The sequence below is a fragment of the Barbus barbus genome (assembly GCF_936440315.1).
Source record: "Barbus barbus genome assembly, chromosome: 13".
Classification (NCBI taxonomy): Eukaryota; Metazoa; Chordata; class Actinopteri; order Cypriniformes; family Cyprinidae; genus Barbus; species Barbus barbus.
Window position 1 is genome coordinate 24,810,121 of NC_136741.1, and position 15,546 is coordinate 24,825,666.

The 15,546-nt window shown below is 38.3% G+C and overlaps 1 protein-coding gene across 4 annotated transcripts in view; it reads right to left on the bottom strand.

Annotated features, from left to right (window-relative positions):
• Window positions 1-15,546, bottom strand: part of LOC306879626 (forkhead box protein P1-B-like) — a 198,780-nt gene that overhangs the window by 145,976 nt on the left and 37,258 nt on the right. For 3 of the 4 annotated variants that reach the window (XM_079432724.1, XM_079432727.1, XM_079432726.1), the window contains one exon: window positions 7,050-7,089. The exons of the other annotated variant lie outside the window; for it this stretch is intronic. The gene's annotated coding sequence lies outside the window, so the exon portion shown is untranslated. The remainder of the gene's footprint in view (window positions 1-7,049; window positions 7,090-15,546) is intronic. 4 annotated transcript variants of the gene reach the window in all.

A 15,546-nucleotide genomic window follows, 5' to 3' on the forward strand; every position in this document is an offset into this window, starting at 1 on the left:
CCAACTAGAAGTGCCAGCATGGTGAATAATCTACATTAAAAAAAGGGAAAATATAATCTTTAAAGATTATTCACGATTATGAATTGCTGCCAAGGTGTCTAGTCTTTACAGTGCTGTGTTATATGGAGCTGTTTGGTAGATCGCGATCTAATTCGTTTGTCTACACCGTAATTAAAATGCGGTTTTAATGGACAGTAAAAAAAAGGCAGAACACCGTAACTTCATTTTGATGAGCGGCTAAACAAAGGCAGAACACCGTAACTCAATTTGAGCATTCCAAACAAAACGAAAGAACCGTTACTGGTGTTGTACAGTGTTCTGCCTTGGTTTCTCCGGGGCTTTTCGAATTTACGGTTGAGACGACCCACTATTTTCTTGGAAAAACAAAGAAATTGACTCAAGATACTTATGTACATGATAAAGGATGTCTTAAATGTCCCAAAAATACCAATAACTCAAATTCGACAAGAATAGAAGTTACGGTCTTTTGCATTTGCACGGCAGTATTCACGCACACACATATACATACATACATATATATACATATATATATATATATATATATATATACACACACAGATACAGACGTGGTCAGAATTGTTGGTACCCATGGTAAATATGATCAAAGAAGGCTCTGAAAATAAACCTGCATTATTAATCCTTTTGATCTTTTATTTAAAAAAAAAAAAAAAAAAAAAAAAAAAAAAAAAAAATCGAACCTTTCATTGGATAATAAGAATTTAAAATGAGGGAAAATATCATTCTGAAATAAATGTTTTTCTCAAATACACGTTGGACACAATTATTGGCACCCCTAGAAATTCTTATGAGTAAAATATATCTGAAGTGTATTCCCATTCATATTCACAATTTTGAGCACTCCAGGGTGATTATGAACATGGAATTATCCAGAAATGTCTTCCTGTTTCACAGAAATATACATAGGAGGGAAAACAAAGCCCAAATTCCCTTAATCATCCATCACAATGAGAAAAACCAAAATAACATATTTCAGATGTGCAGAGCAAAAGATATTTGAGCTTCACAAATTAGTGAAGTGGCTTTAAGAAAAGAGCTAGAGCAGTGAAAATTCCCATTTCCATCATCAGGGCAATAATTAAGAATTTCCAATCAACAGAAAATGTTACGAAACTGCTTGACGTGTCTATATCGTCCTAATGCACGGTGAGGAGGAGAGTTTGAGTGGCTAAAGACTCTCCAAGGACCAGAGCTGGAGAATTGCAGAAAATAGTTGAGTCTTGGGTCAGAAAACCTTAAAAATAAATTGTCAAACAGCACCTACATCACCACATGTTGTTTGGGAGGGTTTCAAGAAAAATTCTCCTAGCTCATCCAAAACCAAACTCCAGCATATTCAGTTATCAGACACGACTGGAACTTCAAATGGGACTGGCATGGGAAGCACCAACATGGAGCTGGGAATCTGAAGGATCTGGAGTGATTCTGGATGAAGGAATGGTCTCTGATCTCTTGTCAGGTGTTCTCTAACCTCATCAGACAATATAGGAGAAAATTTAGAGCTGTTAAACTAGCAAATGGAGGTTTCAAAAAGTACTGAATAAAAGGGTGTCGTTAATTGTGGCCAATGTGTATGAGGCTGCGTTTACACTGGCAGAAAAAAATCAGATCTTTTGCTCATATCTGACACAGATCGGAATTTGATGCATGCGTGTAAACACAAAAATCCGCTCGAGATCTGATTTTTTCGTATCTGATCTGAGCCGTTTCCAAATGTGGTTTTAAATCAGATACATATCCGATATCTGGACATCCGGCCTACGTCTAAACACACATATCCGATTCTCCTCACAACTCCCAATGCGAGGGCGACACGTTTGCTCAAAGTTTTTTAATGGCGTTTTAATGCCGGCGTGCTGTATGCGCTCGCATTTTATTGAGGTGGAAACTTTATATAGGTAAGAAATTGCACATTCAGGAGCTGGTTTTCAACCCCTGCCCCGTGAATTTTGAAAATACAACAGCTAAAAGCAACATTATATTTCTCAGCAATGAGGTGATAACTTAGCAGTTTTTGTAATTAAACCAACAAGCTTGTTCGCAATGCTTCACAATCCCTCTGCTCGCACGTGGGTGCATGTGTTCGTTCGTTCTCTCTCTAGTTAATTAATTCAAATTCATTTAAATAAATATCATGTTTATTTCTCTAAAGAATTCTATCTCAGCTGTAGATAAAATGTGACCCTCTCTGTGAAAACCCAGCTAAAGTTATTTTTTTATGATTTACTGTTTTCTACATAAAATCATCCTTCAAGGTAAAGAACATTCTGTGAAAAGTTATCATTCATATCTTTAATATTGACTGAGTAAGGCCATGTGATATGTTCAATTATAGTGAAATTAATGGTTGAAATCCAACTTTGATGCTTGTTATCTCATAATTAGATTGAGACTTTAGCCTTTAGCGACTTTTGAGACTTTAGTGGATTTCACAGAGAGGGTCACAAATAGTCCAACAACTTAAAATTACTGTTATTTTCCGGTCTTTATCCGTCCAGTCAGATTTTGTACGGCAAAACATCCACGACAAATAATAATGGCCATTCGACCATTGAATTATCTATATAATTTTAATAGCACGGTCATTTAAAACCCGAGGGTCTACCATATGCATAGTAAACCAAGGGTGCCGACATTTTTGGCATGAATGTAATATATATATATATATATGTATTTTCTGAAGGTTTTTTTCTCATCATTAGTAGAATTCTAATTAAAATTCTACATAAAATTAGAATATATATTATTATTCTGTAATTGTATATCTGTGTATGTACATGTATTATACATTTTTGTAATTAAACTTTAAATCAAATATTATACAAATATTCAAAGAGATAGCCATCTCCATTTATATAAACTGATCCAAAGAAACATGGCTCATGTTTAGTTGGCATGGAGAAAAGCAGCCACATCTTTAAAGAGAACACAGCTCTGAATATGACTGGGTGAAAAAAGAAAAAGATAAACAGAAAATGGGAAAGAGGAGGGTAATGGCACTGAGGCAGGATGATATGGCAGGGTTTGGCAGAGGCCTATAGGATGCCAGCGAAGGTGTCACTAATCTTCACGTGACCCAAGGGGAGAGAGTGCGAGACAGAGAGAGAAACTGTCGGCTTCTTTAGATTCGGGGTGCTGTGACTCATCTGTTGCTTGTCACATTGGGTTTGGAGCGTCCGCGAGGCAGCCATGACCCCGAGCGGCACCCGTGTCCTCCGTCTGTGTATTTACAAACAGAGACAGGGCACAAACAGGCTGGGGTGAGTCGCTTTGGCAGAGCTATGTGAAGCAGGGGCGTATAACACCATCGAGCAGAGGGAGAGAGGGGGAGGACAGATGGGATTGACCCTTATGTCACCATTTTGGCCAATATGACATTGCCATTGTGTGTGTGTGTGTGTGTGTGTGTATATATATATAAAAAAAAAAAAACAGTCCGGCGTTTTAAAGCTCAAAACTACTAAAAGATGAGGCAATATGCCTTATAATTAAATTAAATTATTAATTGTTGTTAATTAAATGCAGTATGTTAAAATCTTTTAAATAGTAAAATTTACAAAAAAAATTCAGTTTGAATGAGTAAGCTGAACTGCTTTGCTAATGACTTAATTACATAGCTCACTTAAATCACACAAATACATAAAGTATACTCTACATTTACACCGTTCAAAAGTTCAGAAAGATTTTTCTGGAAGAAATTATTTTTTTATTCAGCAAGGATGCATTCAACATTAAATGTGACAATAAAAAAAAAATTGATAATGGTACAAAATATTTCCATTTCAAAAAACTTTTGAACTTTCTCAAAAAATTCTGGGAAAAACAAAAAAATGGTTTCCATAAAAATATTAAGCAGCACAAATGTTTTCAACATTGATGATAACAATAAGAAAAGTTTATTTAACACCAAATCAGCATATTAAAATGATTTCTGAAGGATCATGTGACACTGAAAACTGGAGTAATGACTGAGCTTTGCCAGCACATAAATTACACTTTAAGTACTCATATTTCACAATATAGCTGTTTTTACTCCATTTTTCATCAAATAGATGCAGCCTAGTTGAGCAACAGAGACTTATTTCAAAAACATTAAAAAACCTTACCTACTCCAAACTTTTGAACTGTAGTGTAAATGACTACAACAAAAACGGAAAAAAATTAAATAAAATAATACTCTGTATATGTGAAACCAAAGTTACATTGGTAGCGCAAACCACAGTGTGCAAGTCCAATTATCTTCTCAGTTTCATTTTTTTTAGGTTGTTCGCATGATCTTTTAAAGAAATAGCTTGCCGAGCAAAGTTTTCTTTCCTGTGCTGAGGTATTTCCTATTTACACAGGAAGTTGGGGCGGAACATAAAGCATTTTTTTTTTTTTTTTAAATGGCCAATAGATTTTAAGTCTGTTTTGTCTACTTTTAGGAGTACATTAGTATATATGTGACCTCAAAGCCAACAAGCACGGATGAAAAGCCACAAAACCAAAACTAGTCAGGCAACAGGCATCACACCTAATGTCGCACTTCTGACCAAAAAAATCAGGTATTCGTTTAATATTACACTGTTCACATATCACTAATAAAGCAAAACAAAAAAAGATTTGGGCCACATTCAGCCACGGTGTGAATGCAACTTCGCAAAGGTCTTGTTAAACAGCCAGCCGACCTGCACGGTTCAATTATTAAATGTCATATTCTGCACAAGCATGCAAAGCTACAGTCAAAGGCGTCACAATCAAGATATTTAAAAAAATGAGGTAGAAAGCTCTGAAAGGTGTCGCCTAATGTAACTAATGGAATGTATTAAAGTACCACGGTGTGCCTTAAGATCTTTTCTAACCTAAATAATTAGTCAATATTGAAAAGGTTAAATTCAACGGCAAGGAGAGCTTTCATGTCCTCATGCAGAGTCATAAATGTAGTCCTCTCATTAGTCATAACCCATCTGCAACATGTAAGTAGCAATTATGAGTCCTAAAAGTGCTTTTAAAGAAAGTGGTAAACCATGTGCAAGACGTTTAAGCAAAGACCCTCTTCAATAACTCTTGTCACAGCCACCTTGCTGGCCACTTTAAAACCGGACCCTGCAAAGTACACTTTAATGGACAGGCTCAAATCCACCTGCCTTCGCTTTCTGTTATGGTCATAAATCTGAATAACTAAATAATAACCTGCACTTAAACATATTTGGAGTGCTTTTCAACTCGGATCGCCAAACGTTTGGACTTTCACAAGAGCACAATTTCCGTAAAACGCCCTGAAAAATCAATATTCAAGAGGAAATAATCATGCATTTTGGGTTCATTCACATGCAATGTGAAAGATTAATGCATTAAAACTCATCTAAAAGTTTGTCAGAAGAGAGTGTTGTTTTGTTTGTTATGTTTAATTCATGTTGCCAACATGGAGCCGAGCCAATGTCACCATATTGACTTTCAAATCTGTGATCTCTGAACTAACGTGAAATTGTGTAGTTGGAAAATGACAAGAGATTGATTTCCATAAGTCTCATAAGCACAACTGACTATGTAAATAGGGCTGATTTCTTTATGGGGGTGGGGGAAAATAGCTTGGCTCTCCATTTACATTATCAAATGACACAATTTACATTCATGTTTTCCATTTACTATCAATCTGTAACGTACACAGTTTTGCAAGCGGGCGTAACTGTTAGAAGCACTTCTCTAAAACGTTGCCTGCCCAGGCTGGTAGGAATACAGACTTTGCAGGAGCTCCATTAAACTCACAATGCAATACAATGCATGCAAAAAAAAAAAAAAAAAAATCAAATAAAACACTGATGACAGAGTTGAGACATTTAGAAACACTCCAAATATATGTGGGTTAATGTTTGTTGAGCACCTTTTTTAGAGACAATATAATAAGAAGCACTAATATGGCATGTAATATGCCTCAAAAGGATGTTTTTTATGACTCAAGGTCATGAATATACATGAATGTTTACTGTAGACAACAGAATTTGAACACAGACTGGCACTGTGACATGTGGGCAGTGTCATGGTTTGTTTGTTCTGTTTACACATCACACAGGAAGTGAAGGCCACGAGAGACATGGATCAAAAACGACTGTAGCGGTACACTAGTCAAACTGTGTACAGTATTGGAATTCAGATTCGCTAGAACGGACCTTGTGTACATGCTGATAGCATGAAGAAAGCCAGCTAAACCGTGAGCAAATTCCAACAGAAGTGCCTGAAAGTGTCAATTAATTCACACTTCTACACAAATATAGGAATGTCATTGCATTATACACAAATTAAATATTAAACCAAGTGGAAATTATTTTAAACATTCAAATTAATTCATAATTAAACCAAGCATTTATACTGCATAAAAAGTAAACAATGTGGAACTTATTCAAAAAATAAATAAATAAATAAACAAAGTAGAATCTATCATAAATATTAAACCATGTAGAATTAGTTGTAATTAAATAAATACATAAACCTACAAAAAGACTGAATCTCAATTATTTTATATAAATAAAAAATAAACAAGCAAACCACATGGCATTTGCTGTAAATAAATAAACAAACAAAGTGACATTAAAATGAAAAAAATTAATGAATTAATAAAAACTGCATTAGATATGCATTAAATGTTAAACCAAGTGAAATGTATTTTAAATAAATAAATAAAAACATTTAATAAAAAAAATGTTTGTTGGGCTTTATAAAATTACTGTTTAGAAAAGACTAAAAATAGTAAACTACCACACATATCCCAAATTTGCATTTGCATGAACTGAAATGAACAGATAACAAAGGTAACTTGAGGTGAACTGACTTCATATATCCACTAAAAATTACTTTGGGACCAACTGGTTAAAAGTAATTACAAGAAGTGTTTTAAAAAAGTTTTTTTAGAAGGTCTAGCATCATTTGCTTGCAAATTCCACTTGGTTTAATATTTAGTCATCTATTGCACTGAAATTAATTCAAAATTGTGGCTGGGCACACGCATACACTGTTAAAAACGTGAGACGTACCGTTCAGCATCCACAGGGCTGGACCACTGCACTCTCCTGCCTGCAGGACAGACAGCAGGCAGAAAGATTGGTGGAAGAGATGGCAGACGGAAAGGGAGAGAAGGACAGACAAGAAAAAACATCAGTAAGAAATGAGGAAATCTACTGAAACTTCGAATCATCAGAGACTGGTGCTCCACATCCAGTTCCCAAAAAAACTAATGTGGATTTTGTGCTAATTATCCAGCCGATATTGTGATAGCTTTATCTCCAGACAAATCAAATGGAGTTTTCTTTTCAGAGAAGAACAAGGTAACGAGGAAGGGCACAACGAGAGAGGTCACTTTGAAACAAATGTTCAATACCCACTTCTGCCGAGTTTATTTTCACTCCGCGTTTAAATAATCTCACGATACATTTTTAGCATTTTAAAAGGGCAAAATTCCCTTGATTAAACAAATAATAGCACATTCAAGAAAACTGTAATTGGGTTCAAATTGATTCGAGCGGATGCTCTAATTGCATTTAAACACTCTTCCTCCCTAACCCTGGATTCACAGCTTCTTAATTACTGGCCCACTCCACGCGAATCCCTCCGGCTGTGAGGTGGAAAAATAAAAATAGTGCGAGTTTTACGGCACATTGTTAAACTGACCTATAAACTTTTTTATTCAATATAAATGAAGGCCCAGTGGAGGCAGGGAGGGTGAGGTGTTGAGGGAGCACTACTAAACTCAGATTAGCCCAATCCCCTCCGGACTCCGATCCTGTCACTCATCTTCACCGACTTTCTCCCTCCCGTCCATCCCTCGCTTTTTTGCCGCTGAGGGGAGGGAGAGGCAGAAATGTGTTTCCTGAGAGAGGTGGAAAAGGCACATCCTGATCAGAAGAACGAAGGCCCTCCTGGCCAGTGCGGCTGCCGCTGGTGTCTTTCTTGCAGAGGCAGCAAAAGTTGCGCGTGCCAACTCAAACAGGGCTTTCTTTCTCACCGGGGACCGGCGTGTGTGTGCGTGTGCGCCCGCGGTGGCCTTCCTAAGGGCGCGCTGCAGCTGGAGCTCTCTGAATAAAGGTAACAGGCGAAAAGTCAACACTACTGTAAACTCTCCACCCTCCCCCTGTCTTTCACCAGGACATTCCGAATCAAAAGAAGAAACACCCCACCTAAAAACACACGCATTGTTTTTTTTTTCCCCTGCAAAGCCTTCCCACGAATTACAAGGGAAAAAGTTTGTAAAGAGGGCAAGCGCTTTCTTTATTCCCAGGGTCTGTGATCATGCCAAACAAAATGCCAGGAGAGAACGTGAAATTCAGTGTTGGTTTAAAAAACAAAAAAAAAACAAACAAAAAAAAAGTGATTAGACTCTTTATTTCATTGTTATGAGCCTGACACCAGAGAGGAAACCAGAACAATCCATTCAACCATATTTTCCTTTTTTTCCACCCTCTTTCTTGCTCTCTGAATTTAGAAACACTAATTAGTTTTGCTCTCATAAACCCAACCTGAAAACGGCCAATTAGATAGTGTGAAGTAGGAGACGTGCTGAAGAAACAAGTGCTTGAAGGGAGAAAAAAAAAAAAAAGGACTAAAAACCTCATCATCCTTCAATTACAGCTTCACATGCACCGCAACGAAAGAGAAGAATAACATTTCACACTTTCTGTGTGGAACATATGCCAGTTTGGCATTCAGTCGTTTGATGGGAAAGGGCTACATGGACGTACTGCAACATAACAGTGTTATGTAAATGAAACATGATAATGCTTCATCTGTATTGGTTGTTATTCGAGTCTCTCGGGGTGTATTGAGGTCACCACGCTAACCGAACCACCTGGCTAACCACAGCAGCAGCTGGGTTTTAGCATAGAGACCAACCTGACCAGCGCGTTCCCTTCAACCACCTGCGTTAATCTGATTTACTAATTCCCCTTTTCAAGGGTACCTTCACGCAAATGACGCAAAAAGGCCACTTTTGTTTTCCAAAAGGGTCAGTTTTGGTTTTCGTGCCAGTTGGCTCATTTTCATACAGAGGACGTCATAAAAAATTAATGATAAACTTGAGCAAAATTGTCTTCAGGAATTTCTGGGGCCGGTCCCTTGAGTTGACCCGGGCGAGTCTTTCATCAGTGTCAGAGCGAAGACTGATGGCCTGTCAAAAGAAAAGCCCTCCTCCATTTCTGGCCGGCTCCTGGGCTGGGCAACGCGGCTAAAAAAAGGGGTCTGGGCGAAGCGGCGCTCAACGCTTTTTGCCGGGAATGAATTCTCAGATGCTGGGGTCGCTGCCAACGTCCTTGCAGCCAACGGCTGAGAGGGCAGCAGAGTTCATGCTAACTGCAGCTTGGACCTGCGCTGAACATCTGCTCATGAATGAGCCAGCCGCCTACTAAAAAAGTACTGCTGCACAACGAGGGCCTGCTGATGAAAAATTCAATGGTCTCTTTCTCCTGGCACGCTTGTTTTGCGTCTATTCTCCTGAGCCCGACCCTGCGGAATCATATTAAGAGAATCTGCGAGCACGCCACAGAGTTTATCTGGAAGAACAGCTGGCGCTGAAAAGGGATCTGCTGCTTCAGGAGAGCTCAGGGACTTTCACACGGAGATCTGCCGTTACGTACACTGTTTGTCCTTGAAGGAAAAAAAGGGTTAAACATCTAAAACATCTAAGTAATATGCTGGAAGAGGTGGCTACATCTAGCAGATTACCGGAATTCTGATGGAGTGATGATAATGAAGATGATGATAATGAAGATCATGTGACAACCTGTGTCGAGAGTCAATACAAGTGTATCGATACAAGTTGATACGTCACATTTGACAACACTTTTTTTTTTTTTTTTTTTAAATTGGCATTTTTTTGTTTTGTTTTTCAGTTAAAATAAAATTAGTTTATGCTTAAAACAAGACAAATTTACAATAGGGTAAATTAAATGACAAATATATATATATTTTATTTTTTTGCTTCTTGGGTATCAGATGATACAGCTGAAAGCCTTTTGCTGGTATACAATATTTAATCTCAATATTTATGCATTTGCTCAAAAAAATGCTTAAATGGTGATTTTATTCCCAATTGTCTTCTGCAGAATATTAAATTATAGGCTCAACCATAAATTACAGTCAAGTAGATTCAAAATATTTAATGCCTGGAATACTATACCTACTATAGAACTTAGAATTCTTACATCTTTTACTGCTTTTTCTGAATCGATAAAAAAGTTGGTTATTGGATAATCAAACATGACGTCATAAACTGAAGTAGTGGTTTCTTGCTTGCTTGTGGTTTTTATATGTAAAGTCTTTTATGTTTGTGACTATGTTTGCTGGAATGTTTTTGAATGCGCATGCGCTGATTTGTGACTGCGTGTTTTGAGTTTGAGGTCTATCAAGTTGATTCTTTATAGTCTATTTTCTATCTTAATTTTTATACACTATCATTTTCGTTTCTATAACGTGTGAATATATCCCCTATAGCATTCTAAAACAAAACCAATCAGAGCGCCTTGTTATCACTAGTTTTATTTTGATTTCTCAAGTCTGCTATTAGCTTATAGCCCGTTAGCATCGGCAGCATGGCTGCCGCTAATCTCGCTTAGATTGCTAATACTCCATTCACACACATTACCATTGTTTCACTGTTACTTGCTTAAATGGCAGATTTGTGTCTACCTTTGAGTGCAGGTGAGTGCAGCTGGAGCTGGAGGCCGTGGAGAAGCAGATACGCGACCTGGTGGAGAAGCAGGCCCAGCTGAGAGAGTGGAGAGCTCAGGGACTTTCCCGGAAACATTTTCCTGGAAACATCCCGGGCTGACGCTCACAAGTCCGGGGTAAGTATACAGCATGCTGCTAACACTCCCACCACCTCTACTCTGTGTGTTTCTCTGCACACCCTGTGCACCCAGGACGCGATTTTCCCAGATGTCCTTCACTCCGACGCCGGGACGCCACGGACCCTGGGTGCACCAGCAGCGGAAGATGTGAGCCAGGCCCCGGGTGACGACCTCTCCGCCTCCGGTCTTCAAGATCTCCACCCGGAACCGCTTCACTCCCCTCCACGAGACGGAACGCACCGCTGTGATCATCGGAGACTCCATCGTTCGGCACTTCCGTGCTACGTTAGCTGAAGGTAAAGTGCACACTCACTGTTTCCCCGGTGCTCGTGTTCTCGATGTTTCTGCGCAGAGTCCCGCGATCCTGAAGGGGCAACGAGAGCATCGGTGCTGTCGCGCTGCATGCGGGGGTTAACGACACCAAGCTGCGGCAGACGAAGACACTGAAGAGGGACTTCAGGAGCCTGATCGAGACTGTATGCAGGACATCACCCGCGACGACGATCATCATGTCAGCACCACTTCCCTCGTATCGACAAGGACACGAAAGGTTAAGTAGACTTTTTGATTTAAACGAATGGTTATTGTCATGGTGTAAAGAACAGAAACTGCTCTTTGTTAATAATTGGAATATTTTCTGGGAGCATCCTAGGCTTTTCTGTGCTGATGGCCTGCACCCCAGCAGAGTCGGAGCGGAACTCCTGTCGGACAACATCTCCAGGATGCTACGCTCCATCTGACTAGTAAGCCAATTCTCAAATAACTACTATGATGACTTTTGTTCTACCTACTTAAAAGATATAAGTACTTGCGTTGTCCAATCTATACAGACTGTCTGTTCCCCAAATAGCGAGGTCAAAATATAAATTTAATGCAGGATCTAGAAAAAATCTGATCGTGATTAAACCAGCAAAACGTAAAATAAATGAATGAACAAAATAAATGAACAAAAACTAGTTTTAAAGCTTGGGATCATAAACATTAGATCACTCGCACCCAAAGCAGTTATTGCAAATGAAATGATCACAGATAATAATTTTGATGTACTCTGCCTGACTGAAACCTGGCTTAAACCAAATGAATATTTTGGTCTAAATGAGTCTACTCCACCAAGCTACCGTTATAAACATGAGCCCCGTCAGACTGGTCGTGGTGGCGGTGTTGCAACAATATATAATGATATTCTCAATGTTACTCAGAAAACAGGATACAAGAGGTTTAACTCATTCGAAATACTTCTGCTTAATGTTACACTGTTAGATATGCAAAATAAATCTCTCCTGTCTCTTGCTCTGGCTACTGTGTATAGACCGCCAGGGTCATATACAGATTTCCTAAAAGAATTTGCTAATAAACTCGTAATATTGAGCGCAAATGGAGAAAAACTAACTTAGAAGTTTTTAGAATTGTGTGGAAAAACAGTATGTCCAGCTATAAACAGGCTCTAAAAACTGCCAGGGCAGAGCATATCCGCAAACTCATAGATAATAACCAAAACAATCCAAGGTTCTTATTTAGCACAGTGGCTAGACTAACAAATAAACAGACACCACCCGATCTAAATATTCCCTCACAGTTTAATAGTAATGACTTTGAAATTCTTTACTGATAAAATAGATAACATCAGAAATACAATATCAAATGTATATTCTACTGCGTCTAGTATTTCAGGCCTCACCATAGCACAGAAACTGCACTTGTTAAAATTACAAATGACTTGCTTCTTGCTTCAGACCAAGGCTGCATCTCATTGCTAGTATTACTTGATCTCAGTGCTGCTTTCAACACTATAGACCAGTGCTTCTCAAAGTCCGGACTCCGGTCCGGATCCGGACCCGGAGGGAATTCAATCCGGACCCGCTTCTATTTCATATTTCAAGAACACTAATTACATTTCCTACTTTGATAAACGCACGTTAAACTTGTAAATCATTTGTTTATTATTCTTATTTTTGTATGTCTTTTGGAGAAGGTCCGAAATTGCAGGCGAGATATTGAAACTTTTCCTTCATGACATTTGTTGTCATCATGACATCCAGTGAGCGTATGACGTTTCACATAATCGGGCGACATTTCACAGCTAATATTTAAATTTTTTTGTTTTGTTTTGCTATCACTTATATTATGGCAATTTGTCTTATAGCTGTGCCCAGTGTATACATTTATTTGTGGCGGCTTGTCACAATATCAAAACTGACCGCTACAAATAGATTTTCCAAAAGGCTTATACTTCGTTGAATAAACTGAGCACTGCGCGTTTCAAAAATAAAATGCTGCGCGGGTGTTTTTATATGAATGTATCTTTTAAAAGAACCGTCCGTTTTCTTCAGAAAAGCTTTGATGTCAATTTTCATTTGGTCTTTCTGTAATGGCTGATAAAGTAGCGCTTATTTGATTACAGTCGTTACCGGGGAAACAGCTATATATCACGCTCCAACAGCGCCTCCTGCTGGCAGAGAATCAACTTGCATTTGCTAGTCTGCGGGAAACACTGGTGTCTGTCAGCAAACATAAACAAAAAAGCATGCTTCAGAACTGTTTTGAGAAGGTGCTTAAGTTTTGAGCCATGTATTATTACTATGAATTAGGCTACTACTACTATTATTACTATCTTGTGCCCTGCAATAACCATTTACGCAAACTTTCTTTTGATATAAAGGGAAAAAAAGAGAAAATCGGCCCAAAAAATCAGCATCATATTTCGGCCATAGGCTGCCCTGATTTCTAAATATCGGCATTGGCCAGAGAAAAAACATTATAGGTCGACTTCTACTGCTCACACTTAAATTAATTGTTTTGCCACTTTTGCACTTGTTATTAAAGTATTTTGAATGCAAAGGGAACCTTTTTTTTTAAATGAGTGTTTATTTGTTATATGTTATGTATGTTTATTAAAAACACGTTTTGTAATAACCAATTGTTCCGGACCTTTGACACCGATGAAAATTCAGATTTGGACCTTTGAATGTAGACTTTGAGAACCCCTGCTATAGACCATGACACACTCATAGATCGATTACAAAACTATACTGGTATTCAAGGGCAGCAGTACACATAATCTCTTGGATTACAATTTGCAACTAGACGGATGTACTGTTATGTCCTCTAAAGTCAAAAATCTGGGTGTTATATTAGACAGCAACTTGTCCTTTGAAAATCATATTTCCCATGTTACAAAAACAGTATTCTTCCATCTTAGAAACATTGCCAAGCTTCAAAACATGCTACCTGTTTCTGATGCAGAAAAGCTAGTTCATGCATTCATGACCTCTAGACTGGACTATTGTAATGCACTGCTAGCTGGTTGTCCTGCATCTTAGATAGTCCAAAATGCAGTGGCTAGAGTTCTTACCAGGTCAAGAAAATAGGATCATATTACCCCAATTTTACAGTCTCGGCACAACGCGACCTTCTGTGTTACAAGTCCGACTCCCTATCCATTAGGCCACGACTGCCCCCATTAAACTGTCATTAAACTATCCCTTTAATGACAGTCGGCAGCATGTTTAGTATTGTCCCTTTAAGACCTGCATGCATCTAATATGCAAGCACACATCTGCTTTTCTTTCAACTGTTTACTTTCATTTTAGACATAACTGAGTACTAGGGATGTGCGGGTCTAGTCGACTAAACGGTACAGCTCCTACTAGTCCACACTGAAAACAATAGTCGATTACACAAGAGAAAAACAAACAAACATGATTTTATTGTTCAAATAACCATAATTGTAAACGTAACATTAAAAACATTTTAAATAGCTAGTTAAAATAAAACTTTTGAAAAAGAATATACCAAAATATTTAAATATATAAATATTTTAAAAGCGTATCTGGGTGGAAACTACATTTTTACCTCAGACCTCGCATACGTTTTCTTCATGTCAGTTGCGTCGAGCTCAAAATGACCACGCGAAGAACCAACAAGGTGTGGGATCATTTTTTTGAATTGGAAGGAAATGGAAAAGTTGTGTGTAAACTGTGTAATGTCAAATTGGCTTACAACTAGTCGACTAGTCGGATACAAAACTTCCATTTAAACGACAGTCAAATTAGTCGTAGCGCACATCCCTACTGAGTACATAAACCTTGTGTGTTTTGACAGTATTAGTGCAAAAGATAACTTAGTTCAGAAATCAGGCGCTGTTTGACAGGGTTAGTGCGTGTGCTTCGGGTGTAACTTACATGCTCAGAAAAAGCGCATGTCAGAACAGCATGTGATTGAAATGTTTAACTGGCAAGGCTTTAAAGCACATGAATGCGAATAAGTGCAGTGTCCCGTGAGAGTAACTCTACTGCTGAGTTAACACTCATGTGAATGTATGTCGCGTTGTACAGTATATTGATACGGCGGCGCCAGAACTGTAGCTGTCAGAATGTGAACCGTAGCACGATACTACGATATTTCTCCAAAAGCAGATCGTAGAGACATTGTTATCATCCACGATCAAAAATCGTCCTATCGCACACCCCTAGTGGAGGGTTTCAGAGGAACTCTGAAAGCATGCTGCAAACTGCTCTAGTGAATACTAGTGAGCCATTTAAAATGTAAAGCAGTAAGCTCATTGGCTGCGTATATGCAACATGAACCAATCAGCTTGTGCCAAGTAGTTTGTGAATATCATCAATTTGCATTAAAGACCCATCAGCCTGCGCCATCTAGAGTTTCATGACAGAACTTGGAATATAAATGAAGC